Source organism: Macrotis lagotis, chromosome 1 (genome assembly GCF_037893015.1).
Source record: "Macrotis lagotis isolate mMagLag1 chromosome 1, bilby.v1.9.chrom.fasta, whole genome shotgun sequence".
Classification (NCBI taxonomy): Eukaryota; Metazoa; Chordata; class Mammalia; order Peramelemorphia; family Peramelidae; genus Macrotis; species Macrotis lagotis.
Window position 1 is genome coordinate 359,948,809 of NC_133658.1, and position 14,085 is coordinate 359,962,893.

The following is a 14,085-nucleotide window of genomic DNA, read 5'->3' on the forward strand; positions in this document are numbered from 1 at the left end:
GCAAATAGTTTAATAAGATGGCTAAAAGCATCATAATATCAAGGAATATACATATATATATTATAGAGTGGAACATTTTTAATCACTTTCTAGCTTCAATATTGCTTTCAAGTTGGGGTCTGTTTTTAATCTCTTCAGTTGGTCAAGTTGCAAGGAAGAGAAAGTTCACTTACTTAATATATACCTCCTGAATTCTTGCACAGTGATTAGCGTTAGCAGTAACTTCCTATCTTTTTAAGGAAACAGGTGACTAGCTGTGCAGGAGATGATCCAGTTATTCTAGCAATGAGTAACTAGTGGGTGGGGTTGGATTTCTCCACTGGCATCATAGTATTAGAGGAAACAACATGGGTTAGTCAGTAGATAAGAGTACTGGACCTAGAATTGGAAAGATCTGAGTTTGAATCCCATCTCAGACATTTACTTGTTGAGTGATATGCTCTCTGGGCTATATGAGTTTAGTCAGTCAAACTCACCTTTTTTTTAAATTTTAAATTTATTTAAGGCAATGGGGTTAAGTGAATTCTCCAAGGTCACACAGCTAGGTAATTATTAAGTGTCTGAGGCTGGATTTGAATTCAGGTCCTCCTGATTCTAGGGCTGGTGTTCTATCCACTGTGCCATCTAGTTGCCCTTAGCATTTATTTTTTTTAGACCAGATGTGATTTGATTGGGATAGGCAACTACCAGTGAAAAAAGTCTTTTTTTTTTTCCCCAAGCAAATGAAAAGATACATAGATTACATTAATCAGGTTGGTTGATGCTTGTGATCCTATCTTCTGGAACTATAGCCACTAGATCTTGTAGAAACTAATTTTTTTCCCATCATTTCTTGGTTTAGTTATTTTATATTATTACAATAATCTTGTTGTGAGAGTAAACATACCCTCCTACCCCCCCCCCCCAAAGATAGAGAAATCTCAAGAATAGTGTGAGAGAAAGAAAAGTGTACTTCAGTCTCTGTTCAGATTCCAATGGCTCTGTCTCTGAGATGAGTTGTCTTCTTTATCATAAGTCCACCAGAGAAGTTGCTTCACTATTTTTCCCATAGTTGCTATTACTAGCTGTATTTCCCTCCACTCTATCCCTCCCCACTCTCATTTAGTCTATTCTCTCTCTCCTTTCACCCTGTCCTTGCTCAGAAGTATGTTGTATGTGAGTACCCTCTCCCATGATCTTCCCTCTCTTCTATCACTGATTCCCCCTCCTTCCCTCCCCTCTTTCCTCTCATTTTTCTCTAGGGTAAGGTAGATTTCTATACCCTATTAAGTGTGTATGTTATTGCCTCTCTAAGCCATTTCTGATGAGACTGAAGGCTCACTCATTCCCCCTCACCTTCTCCGTTCCACTCCATTACAAAGCTTTTTCTTGACTCTTATGTGAAATATCTTAGACCCTTCTTCCTCTCTTTTTCTCTTCCTCCCAGTACTTTGCTTTATCACCCATTGACTCCATCTTTTTACTGTATTATACCATTATATTCAGCTCTTTCCTGTGCCTTGTCTATATATATATATATATATATGCTCCTTCTAACAGCTCTTATAAATGAGAAAGTTCATATCAGTTATCAGTATCTTCTTCCCAGGCAGGAATACAAAAAGTTCGACATCATTAAGTTCCTCATAATTAGTCCTTCTTGTCCACCCCATTCATGGTTCCCCTGAGTCCTGAACTTGGAGAGCAAACTTTCTATTTAGCTCTGGTTGTTTCAATAGAAAAGTTTCAAAGTCCCCTGTTTCATTGAAAGGCCATCTTTTCCCCTGAAAGAGCATGTTCAGTTTTGCTGAGTAGTTGATTCTTGGTTATAAACCAAGATCTTTTCCCTTCCAGAATATCCCATTCCAAGCCCTATGAGCCCTTAATGTAGATGCTGCTAGATCCCGTGTAATCCTGACTGTAGAGCCATCGTAGTTGAATTGTTTGTTTCTGACAACTTTTAGTGTTTTTCCTTTGACTTGGAAGTTTTGGAATTTGGCTATAATATTCCTGGGAGTTTTTCTTTTGGGATCTCTTTTAGGAGGTGATTGGTGAATTCCCCCAATTTCTGTTTTATGCTCTGCTTCTAGGATTTCAGGGCAATTTTGTTGTATTATTTCTTGAAAAATGAAGTCTAGGCTCTTTTCCTGGTCATGACTTTTAGGTAGCCCAATAATTTTTAAATTATCTCTTCTGGATCTGTTTTTGAGGTTGTTTTTCCAATTAGATATTTTACATTTTCTTCTAATTTTTGGTTCTTTTGGTATAGTTTTATATCTTCCTGATTTCTCGCAAAGTCATTGGCTTCCTTTAGTTCCATTCTACATTTGAAGGAGTTATTTTCTTTAGAGAACTTTTTTATCTCCTTTTTAGCTAGCCAATTCTGCTTCTTAAGGCATTCTCCTCATTTGCCTTTTGTGTTGCTTTTTCCATTTGGTTCAAACTGGTTTTTAACATTTTATTTTCTTCAGTATTTTTTTTTTTTTGTATTTCTTTCACCAAGCTGCTGACTTGGTTCTCATGATTTATCTGCATTGCTCTCAGTTCTCTTCCCAGTTTTTCCTCTGCCTCCCTTAATTGCTTTGAGAAGCAATTTTGAGCTCTTCCATAACCTGAACCCATTTTTCTATTTCTCTTAGAGGTTTTAGATATAAAAACTTCATCTTTGTCATCTTCTGAGTATGTATTTTGATCCTCCATGGGACCAAAGTATTTTCTATATTCAGATTCTTCTTTTTCTGTTGATTTCTTATTTCCTCAGCCTATGACTGATTTACTGCACTTCCAAGGCTTTGGGGGGTTCGGGGGGACAATCCACAGGGACCTTAATTCCTGCTTTGGTCTGTGGATGACCATAGACCCTCTCCTCTGTCCTGGAGGATCCCTGCTCAGCTATGGTGGTATGGGGGCCCAGATTGCAACCTGGATCTAAGTGTGGGCTAACAGCAGAGTCCTGCCCCAGGGGGAGCAGAGAGACCTCTGCAGTCTCTCCCTGACCCCCTTACCATCTCTGGACATGCTGGGTGACTTTGCTGATTCCTACTTCAGGTTCTCACCACAAGACTGCTCTGAGGCTGGCACTCTGCTCCGAGCTCATTCTGGTGCAGCAGAGTTTTCTCACCACACCTTCCAGCTGTCCCCCATGATCCCAGGGCCAAGAGGTCTGGAAACCGCCCCCTCTGCCACGGACCCTATGGGCTGTTCCTGGAATACCAGAGCTGGTTTGCTCCAGCCAGGCTGCACCCTTGGTCCTGGTGAAACAGACCTTTCCTGGATTGTCTAATTTCTTTTGGATGGGAAATTGTATCACTCACCTTTTCTGTGGGTTCTGCCCCTCTAAATTTTGGTTAGAGTCATAATTTGATGGCTTTTGGAGTTTTTGGGGGACTGAATTTCTGGGAATTCCTGCCTTTACGCCAACATCTTGGCTCTGCTCCCATAGTCATTCAAAAAAAGTCTTTTCTACCCTTTGTCATCCTGCTTGATTTTCCTACAGCCTTTGACACTATTGATTTCTCTCTCTTTCCTCCTTGTCCTTCTTTTCTCTGTTTCCGTGACACTGGTTCCTCCTGGTTCTCCCCCCTGTCTGACTGTTTCTCAGTCTCCTTTGTTGGATCTTCATCCAGTTGGTGTTTGCTCACCATGGTTATCCTCTAAGGTTCTGACTTGAATTATCTTCATTTCTCTCCTCCTAAAGACAGGTACCTAGGAGGTCTGCATTGCTGGTGGCTTGTAAAGAGATAGCAAAATTACATAACAATATTGTTCCATGACATACATTTACCATAGTTTGTTAAGCCATTCCCCAAATGAAGGACATTCACTTAATTTCCAATTCTTTGTCACCACAAACAGGGCTGCTAAGAATATTTTTGTACAAGTGATGTTTTTACCCTTTTTCATAATCTCTTCAGGGTATAGACCCAGTAGTGGTATTGCTGGATCAGAGGGTATGCATATTTTTGTTGCCCTTTGAGCATAATTCCAAATTGCTCTCTAGAAAGTTTGGATGAGTTCACAGTTCCACCAACAATGCATTAATGTCCCAGGTTTCCTACATCCCTTCCAACATTGATCATTATCCTTTCTGGTAAGAAAGTGAGTTTTTTAAATTAATTTTTATTAAAGATATTACTTGAGTTTTACAATTCCCCCCTCCCAATCTTACTTCCCTCCCCCCACCCCTCCACGGAAAGCACTCTGTCAGTCTTTACTTTGTTTCCATGTTGTACCTTGATCCAAATTGGGTATGATGAGAGAGAAATCATATCCTTAGAGCAGAGACAAGAAGTCTAAGAGGTAGCATGATCAGACAGAAAGATATCTGTGTTTTTCTAAATTGAAGGGAATAGTTCGTGAACTTTGTTCAAACTCCACATCTCCTTATGTGGATACAAATGGCACTCTCCTTTGCAGACAGCCCAAAATTGCTCCCGATTGTTGCACTGATGGGATGAGTGAGTCCTTCAAGGTTGATCATCGCTCCCATGTTGCTGTTAGGGTACACAGTGTTTTTCTGGTTCTGCTCATCTCACTCAGCCTCAGTTCATGCAAATCCCTCCAGGCTTCCCTGAAATCCTGTCCCTCCTGATTTCTAATAGAACAATAGTGTTCCATGACATACATATACCACAGTTTGCTAAGGCATTCCCCAATTGAAGGGCATTTACTTGATTTCCAATTCTTTGCCACCACAAACAGGGCTGCTATAAATATTTTTGTACAAGTGATGTTTTTACCCTTTTTCATCATCTCTTCAGGATATAGACCCAGTAGTGGTATTGCTGGGTCAAAGGGTATGTGCATTTTTGTTGCCCTTTGGGCGTAGTTCCAAATCGCTCTCAAGAAGGGTTGGATGAGTTCACAGCTCCACCAACAGTGTAATGGTGTCCCAGATTTCCCACAACCCTTCCAACAATGATCATTATCCTTTCTGATCATATTGGCCAATCTGAGAGGTGTGAGGTGGCTCAGAGAAGCTTTAATTTGCATTTCTCTAATAATTAATGATTTAGAGCATTTTTTCATATGGCTAAGAATTGCTTTGATCTTCTCATCTGTAAATTGCCTTTGCATATCCTTTGACCATTTGTCTATTGGGGAATGGCTTTTTGTTTTAAAAATATGACTCAGTTCTCTGTATATTTTAGAAATGAGTCCTTTGTCAGAATCATTAGTTGTAAAGATTGCTTCCCAATTTACTAAATTTCTTTTGATCTTGGTTACAGTGGTTTTGTCTGTGCAAAAGCTTTTTAATTTAATGTAATCGAAATCATCTAATTGGTTTTTAGTGATGTTCTCTAACTCTTTCTTAGTCATAAACTGATCCCCTTTCCTTAGTTCTGACAGGTAGACTAGTCCTTGATCTTCTAATTTGCTTATAGTATTGTTTTTTATGTCTAAGTCCTGTAACCATTTGGATCTTATCTTGGTAAAGGGTGTTAGGTGTTGGTCTAATATAAGTTTCTTCCATACTAACTTCCAATTATCCCAGCAGTTTTTATCAAAGAGGGAGTTTTTATCCCGGTAGCCTGACTCTTTGGGTTTATCAAACAGCAGATTACTATAATCATCCCCTGCTTTTACACCACTATATTTCTTAGCCAATACCAAACAGTTTTGATGACTGATGCTAAGAAAGTGAGTTTTTAAAGAACATAGTAAAATTAAGAAAAGAGAGACAACTACATGCATGAACTCTCAACTGGGCTGGCAAGACAGCAGCAGAGTGAAGTTGAGAAAAAGATAAGAGGGATGGATGCAGCTCCTCTCAGCAGTTCAGAGATTTAGGACAACCCTGGGAGACCTGTTATGGACAATGCTATCCACATCCAGACAGAAAAAAAACAAACTAAAAAAAAATCACAAAATCTGAGTGAATGATACTATGTTCACTTTTTTAAATTTCTCTTATGTTTTCTCCTTACTATCCCATGGTTTTCTTTCTTTTCCCTTAGGCCTAATTCCTCATACACAGATTGACTAATATTTATCCTTCTCTAATCCCTCTACTGCCCTCCAGACTCACTTCTCATGTAGACATTTTAAACTCATGTCCAAAATGGAATGCAATATTTTACTCTAGACTCTCCCCTTCTTCAAACTTCCCTATTATTATTGAGTGTTACCAGCATCCTCCAAGTGACCTTGGTTCAAAAACCAGATCATCATCCTTGTTAAATATGGCTTGTAATTATAAATACTTGTCCAGAGTGATTAAAATAGCTTTTTATTAATAACTTTTCTGCAGAAAGGAATTAATTTTCCTAGTAGAAAAAAAGGAGCAAATTGAAAGACTTGCTCCTCCCTTTGTGTAGCCATTGGTTAGAGTTATAACCTAATCTATACACTCATCTTTATGCCACTCTCTATTAATATGTTTTCCCTGCCCTAGTTATTATACTAATGAACACTGGGGAGTGTATAGTAGTATGTATGAACTTTATTGAGCAGAAACACTTGCAAAGGACAAAGACCTCAGGTCAACTCAGGACCAGCTGGAGCAGATCTGATCTAATCTCAGGTCTGATCAGGTTGGGGTCAATTCTTTTGCAACTCACATAGTTGCACGTAGGCACAACAACCACAGACAGTTTTTGTTGTGTGTTTGTGTGTGTGTGTGTGTGTGTGTGTGTGTGTGTGTGTTTTAAAACTAACAATCTCCTGTTCCATTCTGTGGAAGCCAAATGTCCTACATTCCTCACAGTCCTCAACTCCTCACTCTCCCTCTGTTGCCTTTGAGATATCCTTGAATGATACACTTTGTTCTCTCCTCTGATTCTGCCACCACCCTGATGCAGGGAGGTCCTTATTCCTTCATGCCTGACCTATTACAATAGCTTTCTGGTTCAACTCTGTCTTAAGTCTCTCCCCATTCCTAAAGAACAGGTCTGACAATGTAGCTGCTTTATTCAGTATTTGTTGGTGGGCCACATACTGTAGATTCAGTGATACATTGCTTCCCTCCCCCCCAATCATTCTCCCTTTCCTGCCCTGAAGACACTCCAGGTCCAGACTGTGCCTTTTCATTGGTCCTGGCTGACCCCTTGTCTGGAGTACTCTTCCTCTCTTCCACTCTCTTCTGGCTTCTTTGTCTTCTTTCTTGTCACAGCTAAAATCCAGTATTCTAAGGAAGCCTTCCCTGGTCCTCTTTAATCAGTGCATTCCCATGGAAGATTACTTCTAATACACCATGTGCAAAGTTTACTTGCATATAGTTGTGTGCATCTTGCATTAGATGGTGAGCTCTTTTAAGGCAAGAACTGGTTTTCTGCTTTTCTTTGTACCCCCAGCACAGTGCCTGGCCCAAAGTTGTTTTGTTGATATGATTCTGTCCCTGCAGGTAGCTTTGTTTTTCAACTTTCAGCCTGGGGCAAGGAGCAGTTATTTGTACTTCCCCCTCACAGCTGGAGACAGGACTTGGCCCCAGGTCTTCCAGATTCCAAGCTATCCCTTGCCATCTATTGGGTGTGATTTTGAAAACTAAGTCTTTTTTTTTTTTTCTCTTTTGCAAGGCAAATGGGGTTAAGTGGCTTGCCCAAGGCCTCACAGCTAGGTAATTATTAAGGTACTCCGGACTCCAGGGCCAGTGCTTTATCCACTGCGCCACCTAGCTGCCCCAAACTAAGTCTTTGTTGAGGAGTTATTGCAATTTCTTCATCTATAAAACAAGGGGGTTAGATTCCAGGTCCCTTAAAACTCTAAACCTATGACGAGACTATAAAAACTTCAGAAGCAATTACTCTTTTTTTGTTGTTGTTGTTTTTTGCAAGGCAGCAGGGTCAAGTGACTTGTCCAAGGTCACACAGTTGGTAATTATTTAGTGTCTAAGATCACATTTGAACTCAGGTCCTCCTGACTTCAGGGCTGGTGCTCTATCCCCTATGCCACCTAGCCGCCCAGTAGCAATTATTTTTAACACCTATGACCAAAGCAAGTCACCTCACTTCCCAAATCTCACCAAGAAGGAAAGTTGTGGTCCAGTCTCTCTTCTTTTCTCCTGTTGTTTGTCAATAAGAGGGGGAAGGGGAAACTAGGCTGTCAATATTTTATCTAGGGGTCTTCTGGAGTCCACTCAAACATACTGAGAGCTAATTGTTAAATTTTCAGTGTGAACATTTACACTGCAGGAAATAGCAAACATTCTAAATCAGGGCTTGATGTATTGTTTGTGGATTTATCATCTTGATGTCATAGCTCTGACTTCCTTGTATATCTATCTATCCCTTAACTCAGTGAGAAGAGGGAAGATCTCTCAGTTATTCACATGCTGCCTCTTACAAGCTTGGACCTTTCACTCTTACTGAGCACTGTAGAATGGACTGGTCATCCCAAAATGAATATCACAAGTTGTTTTCTTCTCTGTCTACCTTGGGTTTTCATAGTGCTGGATGTGAAAAGGGCTTGGAAATAAGAAGGGGCTTGTTGGAAATAATTGTGAATTAACTTTCCTAGAATTAACCTTTGATTAGCACTGTCCTATTCAGGGACTAAGATTACCAAAGTTTTGGCCTTAAGAAAGTGCAAAACAATTAGATTAACAAGCACATTTTTTTTGCAAGGCAGTGGGGTTAAGTGACTTGTCCAAAGTCACACAGATTGGTAATAAGTGTCTGAGGTCGAATTTTAACTCAGGTCCTCCTGACTTCAGGGCCTGTACTGTATTCACTGTGCCCCCTAGCTGCCCCCCAAACACATTTATTAGTATTTTGCTCAGTCAAGGACTTCACTTCTTGCATGGAGAGGGTCTAGTTAGAGAGACAAATCCCCACAAATAGTGATCTACTGTTGGTTTTTTGTAACTTTGGCCATCAGAAAGTGAGATCTAAAAAGTCACCTTCTTTTATCCAATCATAGAAGAGCAGTCCCACCCCCAATCCAGGATGGAGTAGAGGGAACTCCGGACATTAGACATGTCAGTAAAGAGTGCCTTATCAGCTGTCTTAAAGAAATAGAACTAGATGTAGGAACTCTTGGTGGAATTAAGAATGCAAACCTTTGTTATGTTTATAATTGAGCAAGTTTTCTCTAAGCACACTTTTCATTTGCTAGATTGACCTGGGCTAAAAATGAAATAATAAAAAGTTAGGTTACACATGAACTTTTTATTCTCTAAGATTTACCAAAAGCCTGAAGGAGGAAGGCATCATTAAAGATGTCAACCCTGATACAAAGTTTATTGCAGGGGTCCAGCCTTGGCGGGGTCCTTGGAACCTGACAGGAGGGATAGAGTCAGCGAAATGAGTTGAGTCAACAAGGGGGTAAAGGCAGGAGCAGGTTGACTGACTGTCAGCTGCTGGATTTATTTTTATAGTCTCAGAATCATGTATGTTTCAAGCAAGCAAGCTAAGATCATTTCCTTGGTTACAAAAGTGTACAATTTTCATCATCAATCATATAGTTCATATGGTTACAAGTTTTAATCATGTGATTACAAGTTTAATTAATAATTATATAGTTAATCGATTTCTTATTCCTACTCAGACCATGATGACCTCAACCTGTTACCTTAACATTGTATAATTGTTAATTCATTTAAAATTATTAATTAAGCAATTCTTTTAATGGAAAGTTTTTTATATTTTTTGTGTAGGTAATGTGTTTTGATACACTTCCTTAACAATCTATAGTGAGGGTCTTTATGCTTGTCCACCCATCTGTTAAATCTTACAATAACCAATTTTTCTTTCAGGCCTTGTTGGTAGAAACCACAGTTTCTGTGACTTTTTTATTCTTTCCCATGAAACTAAGACTGCTGGAGTTCACATATCGGTCACCTGTACTAACTATTTTCTCACTATCTTTTTCATATATTCCTCCGAATGGTAAGGGGGGCAAAACTATTAATTTCCCTGGAATTCTACCTGACCCATCTTGTATCTGTTTTCCCTGTATATATTCTGACATCTCCTTGGAATTCCCAGTGTTGGGTTTTCCAGAGATTTCATAATGTTGAAGCCTTTTGTATGCCTCAGGGAGAGGCAGTCCTGTTAAATTTGGAAAGAGTTTACAATCTGTTTTATTCAAGGAATTTTTCTGAAATCCTTCCTTTATAGTCATTCCACTATTAGGGTGAGTAAATATTGCAATCAATATTAAACCTATAAATATTGGTATGCATGAAATCCCTATATATATTGAAGAAGGAAATGTTGTTCCATCAGGCAGTGTGACTGCCTTGAGTCTTCTTGCTGCAACTGTGTCAAACAGCTTAGAGACCCTGGCTCCCAACAGTTTATGAGTCATATTTATACAGAAAGGAGAAAGAGCCATAAATCTGAATTAGGTAACCAATGAAATTTCATATAGATGACATAGTTATACCTTATGATCCTTTCATAAGTTATAATATTTGCTTCAAATTTCTATTGATGAGTCCCACTTAGAGAATGTTTACAAATGTTTACATAGTATGTCTCTCACCTCATCCAAGATGTCTCTTATCTTGTGATTTGTTAATGCAGGTAAAGGAATTTATTGATGATTACAAAGCTGACCAGATAGTATTGACCCAGGTTAAGTCAACATTGAAGTGGAAAAGAACAGACCTTGATATGATAGATTGACATTTTTACATACATTCAGATTTATAACTCTTTATTAGAGACCAGTTTTTTGATCAGAAATATGATTTAAAAACTTACTTTTCACATGCTCTCATTTTGATCAAAGTTGATATTGTGGTGTCAATTGTAGATCAATCAAATAAAGATGTAGGGAGATGATGGGCATATAGGAGAGAGAATGACATATCTATGGGGTTTAGCATAGCCAAGACGACAACTGTGCCATTTTTGTCCATAGTAATTCAAATCCTAATAGCCAACTAGGTTAGTATATAGCTTTGACTTCTGTTGTCAGCTACACGTTTCCTGTGATAATTAATTTTTTTCAAAATACTAAGGCGATAGTTAAGCAAATATGATTAAGATTTTTGTGACAAGATATGATTCTCTATCACAACTACCTCAAATTGTGTTTTTGGGAATAGAATATTAACACAACTAATAATATCAGAAGAAGGATGTAAGGTCCATAACAGTACATAAAAGTAGATAATACATTTACAATGTCAAAAGGGCAATTTACAGTAATCAAAAGGGAGCAGTCCCCTTTGATTATAGATTATAAATTTTAGGTGCTATATAGATAAAAAGTGCAAGTATCAAAGGAAAATTCAAGTCCATTTCTTCTGGAACCATCTGATACAGTTTTGTGACTTCAAATGTTCCAGAGGTCCTCTTCAATTTAGGTTACTTGTAGAGATCTATTTTTTAATTTGTTTTTCCAACTACATGCTAAAGTAGTTTTCACCAATGATCTTTTTTGAGGGCAAGGTTTTGAGTTTTATAATTTTCTTCCTCCTTTCCTTCTCTCCCCACTCCCCTTGACAGTAAGCAATCTGAAATAGACTCACTTTTAGAGAGTTTTATCTTTGGTAAAAGAACTTCTTAACATAAATTTTAATTACAATCAAAATCATAATCTGTTTATTTATTCCCCTGTTTGGAGAATTTAGATTCAACTAACAAAAAATGACTTCCATAAGAATATAAATTCTACTACAAAAGTGAATTCATTAAAAATTGCCAAATTTACATTTGATAATCATTTTAAAACAGAGTAGGTGATTTACAAATAAAATAGTTTTAAACTTTTAGTAATATTTAAAAATGAATCAAAAATCATTAACTGAAAATGGATTTTTCTTTACAAAATCTTTAAAATGGACCACAGGTCATCCTTCTTCTGATATTATTAGTTGTGTTAATATTCTATTCCCAAAAACACAATTTGAGGTAGTTATGATAGAGAATCATATCTTGTTGTTACAAAATCTTAATCATATTTGCTTAACTATCCCCTTAGTATTTTGAAAAAAATTAATTATCACAGGAAATGTGTAGCTGACAACAGAAGTCAAAGCTATATACTAACCTAGTTGGCTATTAGGATTTGGATTACTATGGGTAAAAATGGCATAAATTTCTATACTTGATTTTAAATTGATCACCTATTATGATTATAGCAATTTACTATAAAGACCAGAGATATAAGAAAAGGAAAATTTCCTTATTTATTTAAATGTCAGATTTTAAGTCTGCCAAGTGATACATTGCAAATATCATATTTGGGAAACTGAGTCAGTAGAACTCAATCTCAGAACATGCCAAACAGTCGCTCTCCTAACCTTTCCCAAAGAGACCATCATCTACAGTATGCATGTCAAAATTCCACAGGTTTACTGGTATTAAAGACCATTGAACCCAATTGCTGATCTTACCTGGAGTTAGACACAGGATAATATCAATTAAACAGTCCCATAAGATTTTTTTTTTTTTAGATTTTTCAAGGCAATAGGGTTAAGTGGCTTGCCCAAGGCCACACGGCTAGGTAATTATTAAATTTCTGAGATTGGATTTGAACCCGGGTACTCCTGACTCCAAGGCTGGTACTCTATTCACTGCACCCCACCATAAGATCTTAAGAAGCAAATTTCAACAAATCAGAACTTTAGGTGAGGTCAGGTTACAAGGATCAAATATAGATTATAATCTCACATTTGGCAACAGCAAAAGATTATCACAGAAAATTACAAATTGTTTATATCTATGTTGCACAGGTGTTTTGCTTCAAAACAAACAACAAAAGATTTGGAATATATAAATATAATAATCCCAGGGGCAGCTAGGTGGTGCAGTGGATAAAGCACTGGCCCTGGAGTCAGGAGTACCCGAGTTCAAATTCGGTCTCAGACACTTAATAATTACCTAGCCGTGTGGCCCTGGGCAAGCCATTTAACCCCATTTGCCGTGCACAAAACCTAAATATATATATATATATAAATAAAATAATCCCAAAGTGTTCATACTAAGTTTATAAAACATAGTCTATAGTCCTATGTTCAGTTACTATTCATATTCGAATAGATATAGGCAACAAACCATTTCTTTCAGAATCCTTTCAAAACAATTAGAATATCTTCAGGTGACTTTTAAATAATTTGCAAATATTTCTAAAGGTGTTCTAAGTTCAGATGAAACAAACATAAGATACATTAATTTTTCAAAGAAGATGACACATGAATTATTATCCTTCTCTAAACATAATGTGTCAGTACTGAAATCTTATTTCTTAGATCTTCAAAAACAAAGCAACAAAAAAATTTCTTTATTTTAACCTTATCTTAATCCATCTATCTAATGGATTTTACATTTTTGTTTCATAAATTTATTTACTTCTAACCAAATATTCTCATACTCTTTAAAAAAAATTAGATTCTTCAGGAATTTAGTCTTATACATGTGATAAATTGAAAACACTAGCATAACTCTTACCTATGCCATGGAATGGCAACAAATCAGCATCAAAACAGCAAGATCCTTTCTACTTGCAATTTTTACAGTAATTTTAAATGCTTTTAATATTAACCTAATGACTATTTGATTTAGGATTACAATGGCAAACTTTCAGTTTTCTAAGAATAGAAATTTTTATGAGAACTATAAGCAGTAGTATTATCTCATTATTTCAATAAATTAGCTTACAAATGTCAAATTTTAGTAGACCATTTTACAAATAACAATTTTTACAAAATATTCCTTTTCTGAGAGTGATGTGAAATTGATTGATGTTTGTTCTTCATTTTTTTCCCCTGGATTTTGCAAGGCAATGGGGTTAAGTGGCTTGCCCAAGGCCACACAGGTAATTATTAAGTGTCTGAGGCCGGATTTGAACTCGGGTGTTCCTGACTCCAGGGCAGGTGCTCTATCCACTGCGCCACCTAGCTGCCCTGTCCTTCATTTTTGAAGATGAACATTATATCAGGAAGGCAATGCCATGACAAGCACATGAATTGGATTTAAGTGAGGAGGTGCTGTGCTAAGTCACCAGCCTCACTTTGTCCTCCAGAATCATCTGGATCCAGTTGCTAGATATGAATCAGATTCCTGGAGAAGGCTCTGAATGTGAGGTAATCAGGATTAAGTGACTTGTCCAAGGTCACACATCTAGTAAGTGTAATGTATCTGAGGCTGACTCCAATCCTTCTGACTCAAGACCAGTGCTCTAAACATGTAAATTGATATATATATCTTTCTTATTCAA